At 45.3% G+C, this 14,749-nt stretch overlaps 1 protein-coding gene across 1 annotated transcript in view; it reads left to right on the top strand.

Annotated features, from left to right (window-relative positions):
- The first annotated feature begins 271 nt into the window (after positions 1-271).
- The window catches only part of LOC149456890 (importin subunit alpha-5-like), a 117,679-nt gene continuing 103,201 nt past the window's right edge, over positions 272-14,749 (top strand). The window contains 1 exon segment of the mRNA XM_089684317.1: positions 272-403. The gene's annotated coding sequence lies outside the window, so the exon portion shown is untranslated.

Here is a 14,749-nt window from a genome sequence, read left to right as displayed (position 1 = left end):
TAACTGACCCCTCTGGTTGTCACCTTTCACACCTCTGTGTTTTGTATTGGGGGTGGAGCCGCTTGTTTGTGCTTTTTTGTGTGATTTACTGAGGCGGAAAAACACAGCCTAGGTAGGAGGCCTCGATGTTCCAATATGGCTGCCGCTGCGCCATTGGGAGTAGCAAGATGGCGCCTCTGAGTACGGCGGCCGGGAGGGCTCTCCTCCTCCCTCGTCACGCGATCTGTCATCAGGCGGAGATCCCTGTACCAGAAGGGTCGACGGGGAGCGCGGAGTGCGCATGCGCGGTTCTCTTCACACGCAGGGCTAATACCGGCTGCGGCGGCGAGGAGGGCCTGTGACCGGCGGCGGAGAGCGGGACACTGCGGGGACTCCGGACGACATTGCGGGGACGCACACACAGGTGAGCGGCGGGGCGATGGTGGGGAGGAATGTACCATCCGGGGCTGTGTGGGGGGTCATCCGGCCGGCCCGGGGGGAGGCCAATGTCCTATCCCTCCCCCCTCCTCGTCATCAGTATCGGGATAGAGATCTCCTCACCCCCTCATATACAACGTCATCATCTTCATCCTCCTCCGTGTCAGGGGAGTCCTCTGTGTGTCATAGAGACAAATATATATATACTGTGTTGTCAGATATACCACCGACTGTACAACCCCCCCACCGACTGTACAACCCCCCCCCCCCCGACTGTACACATGTAATACAGGTATATATATATATATAATGTGTTGTCAGATATACCACCGACTGTACAACCCCCCCACCGACTGTACAAACCCCCCCCCCGACTGTACACATGTAATACAGGTATATATAATTTGTTGTCAGATATACCACCGACTGTACAAACCCCCCCCCCCCCCCCGACTGTACACATGTAATACAGGTATATATAATGTGTTGTCAGATATACCACCGACAACCCCCCCCCCCACCACCGACTGTAACCCCCCCACCGACTGTACAACCCCCCCCCCCGACTGTACACATGTAATACAGGTATATATAATGTGTTGTCAGATATACCACCGACAACCCCCCCCCCCCACCGACTGTAACCCCCCCCCCCCCGACTGTACAAACCCCCCCCCCCCCGACTGTACACATGTAATACAGGTCATATATATAAATAATGTGTTGTCAGATATACCACCGACTATATAATATGTCATCTCCCTCCACCGCCATCATATACCATATATATATATATATAAAAAAAATGTGTCGTATACTACCGCCATTACATACCACCACCTATATACACAGCTAATACAGGTCTCATATATATATATATAAAAAAAAATAATGTGTTGTCATATATACCACCGCCTATATACACCTAATACATGTCCTATATACACCTAATACATGTCCTATATACACCCCCTATATACACCTAATACATGTCCTATATACACCTAATACATGTCCTATATACACCCCCTATATACACCTAATACATGTCCTATATACACCTAATACATGTCCTATATACACCTAATACCTGTCCTATATACACCTAATACATGTCCTATATACACCTAATACATGTCCTATATACACCTAATACCTGTCCTATATACACCTAATACCTGTCCTATATACACCTAATACATGTCCTATATACACCTAATACATGTCCTATATACACCTAATACATGTCCTATATACACCGCCTATATACACGTAATGATATATATATAATGTGTCGCCACCCTCCACCACCTTTAGGAACATAATAATAATATTCCTCGTGTCATGTGATCTCTGTGTCTGTATTATAATATATAACTCCTATAACCAGCAATTCCACCGCCGTACCCCCCCCCCCCCGTTATATCTCCGCACAACCATCACCATCATTATTATATACAGTCCTGTGATCTGTCACTGTACAATCATAACTGTGATCACCGATCAATATCTACAGATTACACCAGATATAATATAATGTACATACAGACGGAATATAACAACAATCATGACCCCCCCCCCCACATCTGTAACAACTTTATACAGTTATATCTCACCCAGTCTGTAACTGTACATAATAATAAATCTCTCCACAGCTATCATAGGTATTGCTGATAATAATAATAATAAAAAATAATAATAAATATCTCCATAGGTATTATTTTTGTTATTATCAGCAAAACCTATGATAGCTGTGGAGATATTTATTATTATTTATTATTATTATTATTATTATTATTATTATTATTATTATCAGCAATAACTATGATAGCTGTGGAGATATTTATTATTATTTATTATTATTATTATTATTATTATTATCAGCAATAACTATGATAGCTGTGGAGATATTTATTATTATTTATTATTATTATTATCATCAGCAATAACTATGATAGCTGTGGAGATATTTATTATTATTTATTATTATTATTATTATTATTATTATCATCAGCAATAACTATGATAGCTGTGGAGATATTTATTATTATTTATTTATTATTATTATTATTATTTATTATTATTATTATTATTATTATTATTATCATCAGCAATAACTATGATAGCTGTGGAGATATTTATTATTATTTATTTTTTATTATTATTATTATTATCATCATCAGCAATAACTATGATAGCTGTGGAGATATTTATTATTATCTCCACAGCTGTCATAGTTATTGTTGATGATAATAATAGTAACAATAATAGTAATAATAAATAGTAACAATGTGTCTCCACAGCTATAGATATTATTATTATTATTATTATTAATATGTATCTCCACAGCTATCATAGATATTGATAACAATAATAATAATATGCATCTCCACGGCTATCACTGATAATAATAATAATAGCAATAATAATAATAAATAGTAACAATAATAATCTCCACAGCAGTTATTGCTGATATTATTATATCAACAATAACTATGACAGCTGTGGAGATAATAATAATATCAGCAATAACTGCTGTGGAGATTATTATTGTTACTATTTATTATTATTATTGCTATTATTATTATTATTATTATTATCAGTGATAGCTGTGAAGACACATTATTGTTACTATTTATTATTACTATTATTGCTATTATTATTATTATCAGTGATAGCTGTGAAGATGCATATTATTATTATTATTATTCTGTTACAGATTGGGTCAGATATCATTGTAATAGAATAAGTATGATAACTTTGGGTATACACGTCATGATTGTTAGTATTATTATTATTATTATTATTATTATTCTGTCTGTATTTTTGTTATACCATTATGTTTGACCCAATCTATAAGGCCTGGTTCACACCAAAGCAGTTTTCTTTTTGTCCGTTTTGCAGTGCTTTTTGTGTTTTTGCACGCACGTTCTTGACACGTTTCGTTTTTTTTTTTCTTTATTTGGGCCAACTTGTTGGGCAGATTAAAAATGCAAAACGCGTCACAATTGCTCTACATACATTTTATGCAGCATCTTCATTGAAGTCTCATTGAACGAAAAATGCAATGTTTTGCGCTTAAAAAAAGTTCCTGACCCATTTCAAAAACGCAGTGGACCAAAAACGCGTAGATGTAAAGGTGTCCCATAGGAAACCATGTTAAATGGACTGTAGTGCGTTTCTACAAAAAGCACAAAAAAATGCGTAGATGTGAATGAGGGCTAACTGTATATAATAACATAATAATATCTCCACAGCTATCATAGGTTTTGCTGATAAAAATAACTATGATAGGCAGTGGAGATGCATTTTATTTTTATTTCCACAGCTTGTCATAGTTGTTTTTTTTATTATTATTATTTTTAGTGGTGCGCCAAAACTGAAAATTTAAGATGCACTTGGCCAAAAACCGAAACCAAAATGTACAGTTTTACAAAAATTTACATATTTTTCAAATGCACTCGTGGAGTGAGGCCAAACTACTGTACTTGAAAATCCCCATAAGCGATGTTTTTAACATTTTTACAGGTTACCTGTTTAGAGTTACAGAGGAGGTCTAGTGCGAGAAATTTTGATTTTGCTTTGACGTTCGCAGCGATACCTCACATGTGTGGTTTGAACTCCATTTACATATGTGGGCATGGTCTATGTATGCGTTCACCACTACGTGTGAGCATTTATTTTTTTAGGTTTTTTTTTTTTTTTTTTGTGTATTGTTTTTTTTACACTGTCCCTTTTTAAAAAAACAAAAACAAAAAAAAAACACTTTTATTCCTCTCACAAGGAATGCAAACATCCCTTGTGATAGAAATAATCGGTGACAGGTCCTCTTTATGGAGAGATATGGGGTCTGTAAGACATAATTAGTGACAGGTCCTCTTTATGGAGAGATATGGGGTCAATGAGACATAATTAGTGACAGGTCCTCTTTATGGAGAGATATGGGGGGTCAATGAGACATAATTAGTGACAGGTCCTCTTTATGGAGAGATATGGGGGGGTGAATGAGACATAATTAGTGACAGGTCCTCTTTATGGGGAGATATTGGGGGTCAATTAGACATAATTAGTGACTGGTCCTCTTTGTGGAGAGATATGGGGTCAATGAGACATAATTAGTGACAGGTCCTCTTTATGGAGAGATATGGGGTCAATGAGACATAATTAGTGACAGGTCCTCTTTATGGAGAGATATGGGGACAATGAGACATAATTAGTGACAGGTCCTCTTTATGGAGAGATATGGGGGGTCAGTAAGACATAATTAGTGACAGGTCCTCTTTATGGAGAGATATGGGGGCTCAGTAAGACATAATTAGTGACAGGTCCTCTTTATGGAGAGATATGGGGTCAATGAGACATAATTAGTGACAGGTCCTCTTTATGGAGAGATATGGGGGGGTCAATGAGACATAATTAGTGACAGGTCCTCTTTATGGAGAGATATGGGGGGTCAGTAAGACATAATTAGTGACAGGTCCTCTTTATGGAGAGATATGGGGGGTCAGTAAGACATAATTAGTGACAGGTCCTCTTTATGGAGAGATATGGGGGGTCAGTAAGACATAATTAGTGACAGGTCCTCTTTATGGGGAGATATGGGGGGTCAATGAGACATAATTAGTGACAGGTCCTCTTTATGGGGAGATATGGGGGGTCAATGAGACATAATTAGTGACAGGTCCTCTTTATGGAGAGATATGGGGGGTCAGTAAGACATAATTAGTGACAGGTCCTCTTTATGGAGAGATATGGGGGGTCAGTAAGACATAATTAGTGACAGGTCCTCTTTATGGGGAGATATGGGGGGTCAGTAAGACATAATTAGTGACAGGTCCTCTTTATGGGGAGATATGGGGGGTCAGTAAGACATAATTAGTGACAGGTCCTCTTTATGGGGAGATATGGGGGGTCAGTAAGACCCCACATCTCTACGCTACAATGTGAACATTAGATCAGAAAATCATTGGTGTATTGCTTACAAAAAAAAATGGCCTTGTTTACACGGTGCCGGAAGAGACGTCACTCCGGTCCTCCAAGGGCGTAGAGATGAGTGGCGGCCATCTTTCCTTCACTCATCTCTATGCCCAGCGCCGGGAGCGTTTGAATGGGTTCTCAGGCAAGGCTGAGAACTATCGGGCGATGTTCTTTTCATCAAGGCCAATAGGGGTGATTTTCGTCCGACACATTTCGGCCACCAAAATTTCGGTGCATCCCGGATTATTATCAGCAATAACTGACAGCTGTGGAGATAATAATATCATCATCTACAGTCGCAGATTGGGTCAGACATCATTGTAATAGAGTATGGCAGTGTCGGGTGCACACGTCAGGATTGTTAGTAGCACTTATTATTATTATTATTATTCATGTTACACAATGATGTCCGACCCAATCTGTGACTGTAGATGATGATAATAATATATCTCCACAGCTATCCTAGTTATTGCTGATGATGATGATAACTATGCCAGGCTCTGGAGATACTTATTATATTACAGGTTGAGCCAGATATAGTCGTATGAAGTTGTTACAGATGTTATTATTATTATTAAAGCGGAGCTCCAGGGTCCCCCCAAAAAATGAAAAGTCAGCAGTTACAAATCCTGTAGGACACTTACCTGTGCAGGGATCCAGCCATGTCCTCACCCGAGCCGATTCTTCCATCAGCTTCAGGTGGCGGCATCTTCAGTAAGGGAAGCAGGAAGTGAAGCCTTGCAGCTGCACTGCCAGTTTCATCATACTCTGCATGTGTGTGTATATATGTATGTATGTGTATGTATGTGTGTGTGTGTATATATATAAAAAATACAGACCGAGGGATCACATTACTTGAAGAAAAAAAAGAGCAATACTAATGTGACCCCCATCAAGGTACTCAACAGTTACATGAGCAGCTTTGATCCAGTGCTGACATCAGAATGAGACCCCTATGACATCATTCAAAATTCAATGACAGGTGCATGGGACCCCTGTCACCATCCCTCCTGACCCGTATGGTCGCCATCCCCCGGACTCGTGCAGTCGTCTTTGGCACCGGTACCATCGCCTTTGGCCCCCGACCAAAGGTGATGGTACAGGTCAGGGGGATGGTGAAGGTACAGGTCGGGGGGATGGTGAAGGTACAGGTCGGGGGGATGGTGAAGGTACAGGTCGGGGGGATGGTGAAGGTACGGGTCGGGGGGATGGTGAAGGTACGGGTCGGGGGGGTTGATGGTGAAGGTACGGGTCGGAGGGTTGATGGTAAATGTACGGGTCGGGGGGTTGATGGTGAAGGTACGGGTCGGGGGGTTGATGGTGAAGGTACGGGCCGGGGGGTTGATGGTGAAGGTACGGGCCGGGGGGTTGATGGTGAAGGTACGGGCCGGGGGGTTGATGGTGAAGGTACGGGCCGGGGGGTTGATGGTGAAGGTACGGGCCGGGGGGTTGATGGTGAAGGTACGGGCCGGGGGGTTGATGGTGAAGGTACGGCCCGGGGGGTTGATGGTGAAGGTACGGGTCGGGGGGTTGATGGTGAAGGTACGGGCCGGGGGGTTGATGGTGAAGGTACGGGTCGTGGGGTTGATGGTGAAGGTACGGGTCGGGGGGTTGATGGTGAAGGTACGGGCCGGGGGGTTGATGGTGAAGGTACGGGCCGGGGGGTTGATGGTGAAGGTACGGGCCGGGGGGTTGATGGTGAAGGTACGGGCCGGGGGGTTGATGGTGAAGGTACGGGCCGGGGGGTTGATGGTGAAGGTACGGGCCGGGGGGTTGATGGTGAAGGTACGGGCCGGGGGGTTGATGGTGAAGGTACGGGCCGGGGGGTTGATGGTGAAGGTACGGGCCGGGGGGTTGATGGTGAAGGTACGGGCCGGGGGGTTGATGGTGAAGGTACGGGCCGGGGGGTTGATGGTGAAGGTACGGGCCGGGGGGTTGATGGTGAAGGTACGGGTTGGGGGGGTGGTGAATGTACGGGTCGGGGGGGATGGCGACGGTGCGGGTCGAGGGGGGATGGCGACGGTGCGGGTCGGGGGGGGGGGGGGGTGTCACATGCACCTGTCATTGAATTTTGAATGATGTCATAGGGGTGTCATTCTGATGTCATCAACACTGGACCAAAGCTGCTGATGTAACTGTTTTGTACCTTGATGGGGTCACATACGTATCGCTCTTTTTCTCTTCATGTGATCCTCGGTCTGTATTATATCTCTCTATCTCGGGTACACATCGAGGTCCCATGGACACCCAGACCCTTCTACATACAGCCTGTTGGCCCGGTTGATACTGCTCAGCTCTGTAGCAGAGTTCCAGTTATCAGTCCCATTCCACTCCTCTGGCCTGTAGAATAGCGGGCGCCTCCTGCTGGCTGCTGTGGTTCCTCCTGCCCACCCCTAATAACTGCAGGACTTGATGATATAGAGAGCTGACAGGAGGGGGCCGCTATTCCACACAGTGGGAATATGGAACCGGATCGGAGCAGAGCGATATATATATATATATAATTGTGCTTTCTTCCCAGCTTGGTGACCCCCCCCCCCCCCCCGGCAGGGTCACCTCAACCCCCTGATATGGCTGCACTGCCTCTTTGATCTGTATATTCATTTTACGATCGTCTATAATCTCTTCGGTGTTTATGGCCGTTATGATTGTTGTTACTTGTAGTTATCGCTCTCCATCTCTGCAGCCTTCGTAGTGATTATTATTTGTATACATTTTCTTGTGATGTATTACTAGATTACTTATCTTTACCTACTAGGTGAGACATGAATGTATGGGGGGGGGGGTGATGTCCTATGGCCTAGGTGTCCAACCAGCTCCTGAGGGCCACATGTGGCACTTTGGTATCTGTTTTGTGGCCCTCGGTGCCCATGAGTCTTTCATGGCATTGGAAGCCCGGACCTATAAGGGGGCTGTACTGGCGTTGAGTTCTATCAGTCTTGTGTAGCGTTTCCTCCACCATTCCGCTCTGCAGTCTCTGACTGTTTCTTGGAGTATCTTTGCCGTCTCCAGCAGTTTTCTGCAGCATTACATACAGTCATATAAAAAGTATTCAAATGAGCCGACGAAACCAGCGCTCCAATCTTCCTGCTGACTGGGATCACTGTAACCGTCATTCGTTGAGGTGCAGCCCTTAGAAGATCGGGAAATCTGGTGAACAAAACAGGGCGCACTCCCTTCACGCATTACCGTGGCGAAACACGAGTTTATTTGAAAGCATAAAAATGCTTACTTACAAACCAAAGGGAGATAAAAACAGAGATAAAGAGTCTGTGATGACGGTCCAAAGTGCCGGTAGACCCTTGGTGAGGTAGGCTGACGCGTTTCAGGAGACGTACTCCCTCCTTCAGAGCTTTTTAACCACTTGAGCTCCTGAGGATTTACCCCCCTGAATGACCACGCCTCTTTTTGCTACTCGGCGCTGCACTAATTCAACTGATAATTGCGCGGTCATGCAATGCTGCACCCAAACGAAATTTACGTCCTTTTTTTCACACAAATAGAGCTTTCTTTCGGTGGTATTTGATCACCTGTGCGCTTTTTATTTTTCACGCTATAAACAAAAAAAGGCCAAAAATTTGGAAGAAAAACAATATTTTTTACTTTCAGCTATAAAAAATATATAGTAAACTCAAAGTTGGTTATAAATTTAGGCCAAAATGTATTCTGCTCCATGTTTTTGGTAAAAAAAATCCCAATAAGTGTATATTGATTGCTTTGTGTGAAGTTATAGCGTCTACAAACTATGGTATAGATACTGCAATTTACGCCATTTTTCTGCTATACAGCGCTGCGCTAGTTTAACGGACAATTGCGCGGTCATGCAATACGGTACATAAATGAAATTTACATCCTTTTTTTCCCCACAAATTGAGCTTTCTTTCGGTGGTATTTGATCGCCTGTGCGGTTTTCATTTTTTGCGCTATAAAAAAAAGTCTGACAATTTTGAGGGAAAAAAAACAATATTTTGGACTTTTTGCTATAAAACATGTCCAGTAAAAAAAAATGCAAAAATCTAGTTTAGTCATAAATTTCTGCCAAAATGCATTCTGCGACATGTCTTTGCTAAAAAAAAAGCCCAATATGTGTAAATTAATTGGTTTACGTGAAAGTTATAGCGTTTACAAATGGCGGGAAAGATACTGGGATTTTTAGGGTTTTTTTTATACTAATAATGGCGGCGATCAGCGACTTATGGCGGGACTGCGGCAGACATTCTGACATTGGGGGGTACTGACTTGGGGTCACTGACATCCCCAAAAACACTAATACAGTGATCAGTGCAAAAAGAAAAACACTGACACTGTACTAATGGCACTGGGGAGGAAGGGGTTAACTTTATTTTGCAGGGAAGGGTTATAGGAGTGAGGGGAGTGTTTTACTAGGGGGCGGGGCGTGTGTACTGGGCGGGACACCGCTGATCAGGAGAGAGAAACTGTTCTTTCTCGATCAGCTCATCCTCGAGCTGGCAGGGAAGTGACAGACAGCACAGCTACTGCAGCTGTGCTCTCTGTCACTGTTTACCGCCGATTGCTAAGGACCGGCTGTGACCCGGCGACTGACATCCGCTGCGGTGATCGGCGGGACAGATAGGGCGGCGGGCGCTCCCCCTATTTGTTTACAAAACACACGTTTTAAAACGTGGTTTTGCCTGCCAGTGCCGCCCTGCCGCCGTATATGTACAGTGGCTGGGCGGCATGTGGTTATACTCACGGTAATGCACCAAGAGAGTGCGCCATGTTTTGCTTTCGTTCACCAATATATGAGAAGTATGAATACTTCGTTGAAATTGTTGACTTTTTCATCCTGGAAAATATTAGACCTCCATTCAGACATTGGCTCCAGATAAAGATGGTCGGCTTCACCAAATCAAAGTATATGTCACCAGCACCCCGCGGCTCGTCGGGACCAACGTCCAAGCCTTTGGTCACTGTCGGCACCTGTGGTAGTGAGCTCTATTGATCCTCAACTTCTCAGTGGATTTCTGTTCTTTCCCATCTTGAAGGTTCAGCTTCACATGTGGGTGTTGCCTCGGGTGGTCTGGATTCAAGTGGTGCCTGCCTAGTCACCCCCACTCCTCCAGACTGATTTTGATATGTACATAACTCCTCGCTCACTGCTTGCATCAGGCCCGAGGGCTCTTGAGAGGAGTGCTGAGGGGGCTGTGATGTATTCAGGAAGGTATGTACAGCATCCTGTCGCCAGCTGTGATCTGCCTGCACTGCATAGAGGTGCACAGAGTACTATCCATTTGAATGGGCTGCCAAACACACACAGGTGTTGCATGTACTATTCTTTTGTAATGAGGTGAATTATAACACTACCATGCGTTGTGTGCGTCGATGCGTGTCCATCGGCAAGGTTTGTTGGCATACCATTTACAATGGCCGGCATTGCATAGCACCAATGTTACTACAATGCGATGGTGTAATCCGGGTATAAAGCAGTGTTGAGCTTTGCATTCTGAACACGTAGCCATCCCAGAGCTCTCAGGCGGTGCAGTGGAAGATTTTATATAAAGCACGTGGCATGGACTTCTACCTTGTGTGTTTATCACACCTTCAGGCCAGTAATTCTCCATCTTCTGACAGATCAGCCTGCACAGGAACAAATAAACACTGAGAATCCACTTCCTAGAGGCAATAGAAGCAATTTTCTTTGCTGCGGTTTTCATGAAAATGTATGTTTGCTTCGCTCTGGAGTAGACTTCTTCAACCTGTGTAACCCAGAGGAGCGCTAGCTGAGAAAGGTTTCTCTGGAAGGCGCGGAGTGATCTGCCCTGGGAGGCGCGGAGTGATCTGCCCTGGGAGGCGCGGAGTGGTCTGCCCTGGGAGGCGCGGAGTGGTCTGCCCTGGGAGGCGCGGAGTGGTCTGCCCTGGGAGGCGCGGAGTGGTCTGCCCTGGGAGGCGCGGAGTGGTCTGCCCTGGGAGGCGCGGAGAGAGGGCTGCCCTGGGAGGCGCGGAGAGAGGGCTGCCCTGGGAGGCGCGGAGAGAGGGCTGCCCTGGGAGGCGCGGAGAGAGGGCTGCCCTGGGAGGCGCGGAGAGAGGGCTGCCCTGGGAGGCGCGGAGAGATAAAATAAAGCTTTTTTGCAAACTCCAAGCAGGCTTTCATGTGTTTTGCACTGAGCAGAGGCTTCCGTCCAGCCAATCTGCCATAAAGCCCAGGTCGTTGGAGGACTGCAGTGATTGTTTATCCTTCTGGAACTTTGTCCCATCTCCACACAGGATCTCTGGAGCTCAGAGTGACCATCGGTTTCCTGGTCACCTCTCTTACTAAGGCCCTTCTCCTCCAATTGCTGAGTTTGGTCGGGTGACCAGCTGTTGGAAGAGTCCTGATTGTGCCAAACTTCTTCCATCTGAGAGTTGTGGAGGCCACTGTGATCTTGGGAACCTTCAGTGCAGCAGAAATTTTTTGTAGCCTTCCCCAGATTTGTCTCTTGCAGTAATCCTGTCTCTGAGCTCTGCAGGCAGTAACTTTTTTGACCTCATGGCTTTTGCTCTGATACAGTATGCATTGTCAGCTGTGAGGCCTTCTAGGCTGCATGCTCACTGGCTTTTTGCCGTAGAAGCAGCGAATGTCATCCTATGTGTCCATGCACATTAGGACGTTTAGAGGCATATTTTCAGCTCCGTGTTTAGAGGCAGAAAAAACTCTTTTGTTTTGTATTTTTGAGAGCATTTTTCTGGTAGAAAAACACTTAAACACTAGTACAAAATCGCTGAAAATTTGAGGGTTTTTTTTTCCTGCCAGTGTGTATGGAACCTCAGAGAGATGTGTGTCTTTCGAAATCATGTTCAGTCAATTTAATTTACCACCCACAGGTGGCCTCCAATCGAGGTGTAGAAACATCTCAGCAACGCTCCAGAGATGGGAGGAACCTGAGCTAAATGTTGTTGCAATGGGTCAGAATAATTACAGTATCTCCCAGAAGTGAGTCCACCCCTCACATGTTTGTAAATATTTGATTCTCTCTTTTCATGTGACAACACTGAAGAAATGACACTTTGCTACAATGTGACGTAGTCAGTGTACAGCTTGTATAACATGGAAATTTGCTGTCCCCTCAAAATAACTCAACACACCGCCATTAATGTCTAAACCGCTGGCAACAAAAGTGAGTCCACCCCTAAGTGACAAGGTCCAAATTGGGCTCAAAGTGCCAATATTTTGTGTGGCCGCCATTATTTTCCAGCACTGCCTTAACCCTCTTGGGCATGGAGGTTACCAGAGCTTCACAGGTTACCACTGGAGTCCTTCCACTCCTCCATGACGACATCACGGAGCTGGTGGATGTTAGAGACCTTGTGCTCCTCCACCTTCCATTTGAGGATGCCCCACAGGTGCTCAATAGGGTTTAGGTCTGGAGACATGCTTGGCCAGTCCATCACCTTTACCCTCAGCTTCTTTAGCAAGGCAGTGGTGGTCTTGGAGGTGTGTTTGGGGTCGTTATGTTGGAATACCGCCCTGCGGCCCAGTCTCTGAAGGGAGGGGATCATGCTCTGCTTCAGTCTGTCACAGTACATGTTGGCATTCATGGTTCCATCAATGACCTGTAGCCCCCCAGTGCCGGCAGCACTCATGCAGCCCCAGACCATGACACTCCCACCACCATGCTTGACTGTAGGCAAGACACACTTGTCTTTGTACTCCTCACCTGGTTGCCACCATACATGCTTGACACCATCTGAACCAAATCAGTTGATCTTGGTGTCATCAGACCACAGGACATGGTTCCAGTAATCCATGTCCTTAGTCTGCTTGTCTTCAGCAAACTGTTTGCGGCTTTCTTGTGGATCATCTTTAGAAGAGGCTTCCTTCTGGGACGACAGCCATGCAGACCAATGTGATGCAGTGTGCGGCGTATGGTCTGAGCACTGACAGGCTGACCCCCCCTTCATCCTCTGCAGCAATGCTGACAGCACCTTAAACATCTATTTCCCAAAGACAACCTCTGGATATGACTCTGAGCACGTGCACTCAACTTCTTTGGTTGACCATGGCGAGGCCTGTTCTGAGTGGAACCTGTCCTGTTAAACCGCTGTATGGTCTTGGCCACCGTGCTGCAGCTCAGTTTCAGGGTCTTTGCAATCTTCTTATAGCCTAGGCCAGTGGTGGGCAACCTTTTTTTTCAACTGAGCCAAATCTCGCCAAAACCACGATTGAAATTTATTTTGAGAGCCACATTTTTAAAACTGAAAATACATAGGATGGTACACTGTTTTTAGTTTCAATAAGTTTTTATAGTAATTCATCCCCCATAGTAATTCATCCCCCCTATAGTAATTCATCCCCCATATAGTAATTCATCCCCCATATAGTAATTCATCCCCCATATAGTAATTCATCCCCCATATAGTAATTCATCCCCCCTATAGTAATTCATCCCCCATATAGTAATTCATCCCCCATATAGTAGTACTAAGTAAGTATCAAGTAGTAAGCCAAGTCCCCCTGTGTCAATTCACTTACCTTTGCTACGTGCGTTCCTCTCGCCGTGTTCCTGCGCCGTTCCGGTCTTCAGGGCGGACTGTGAGAGGAGCCTAGCTCCTCTCACGTTCGTCACGCTGCCCCGCCTACACACATCCTGACAGCCAATCACTGGCTATCAGGATGTGAGTGGCAGCGAGACTGGCCAATCATTGCATTTGAGCGCGCTGCCCTGGCTGTTTTTTTTTTGGATCACGCTGCAGAGTCCCTGCCGCCAGAGAGGAGGGAGGGGAGCGGGCGCCCGGCACACAAGAGCCGCATTAAAGCGTTTAAAGAGCTGCATGTGGCTCGCCGACCACTTTTTTTTTTTTTCTTTTTTTTAAGTCCGCAAACGTGCAAACTACAACGAAAAAACCCGTAAGTGTTCACAAAAAATGTGCAAGTGCAAAACACCACACGAAAAAGTGCACTTAGGGGTGTGTTTTTCCTACCCCTAAAGGGGCTTGGACCGCTTACCCTGATCCCCGGGGCACGAAGCTCCTGACGGGGACAAGGTTCCCAATTGGTCCTCCTGGCCAAAAGGCCTGGTGGACCACCGTTCCTAGTGTCCAGCCAAAGCCAGATACCCAGTACTTGGTCAGGGGGCTCTCCCGAAGAAAAGCCCCCTAGGGATCAGGGGAGGAAGGAACCAAAAAGCCACACATCCTCCCCCTAGACTTCAGGGTAGGCCTGAGGACCCACACCCTCCATCCGTGAAACACACACATAAGTAAAGAAAAAAGTGACAAAACGTGGGAGGTGATTAAATTAAATAAATAGAAAATAAAAAAGTGGTACCGTGCCAAATTGTGCACAGACCAGGCCCTGAGGCCTGTAGCAAAAATTGCCCTGGTCCTAGCCAGAAGGCCTGGTCCCTAGGGCGCTGTG

Source organism: Staurois parvus, unplaced genomic scaffold, assembly GCF_062004578.1.
Source record: "Staurois parvus isolate SC_StPar_1 unplaced genomic scaffold, SC_StPar_1.0 ptg000345l, whole genome shotgun sequence".
NCBI lineage: Eukaryota > Metazoa > Chordata > Amphibia > Anura > Ranidae > Staurois > Staurois parvus.
The sequence above is the reverse complement of the archived record's forward strand: the minus strand, read 5'-3'. Positions and strand labels throughout refer to the sequence as shown.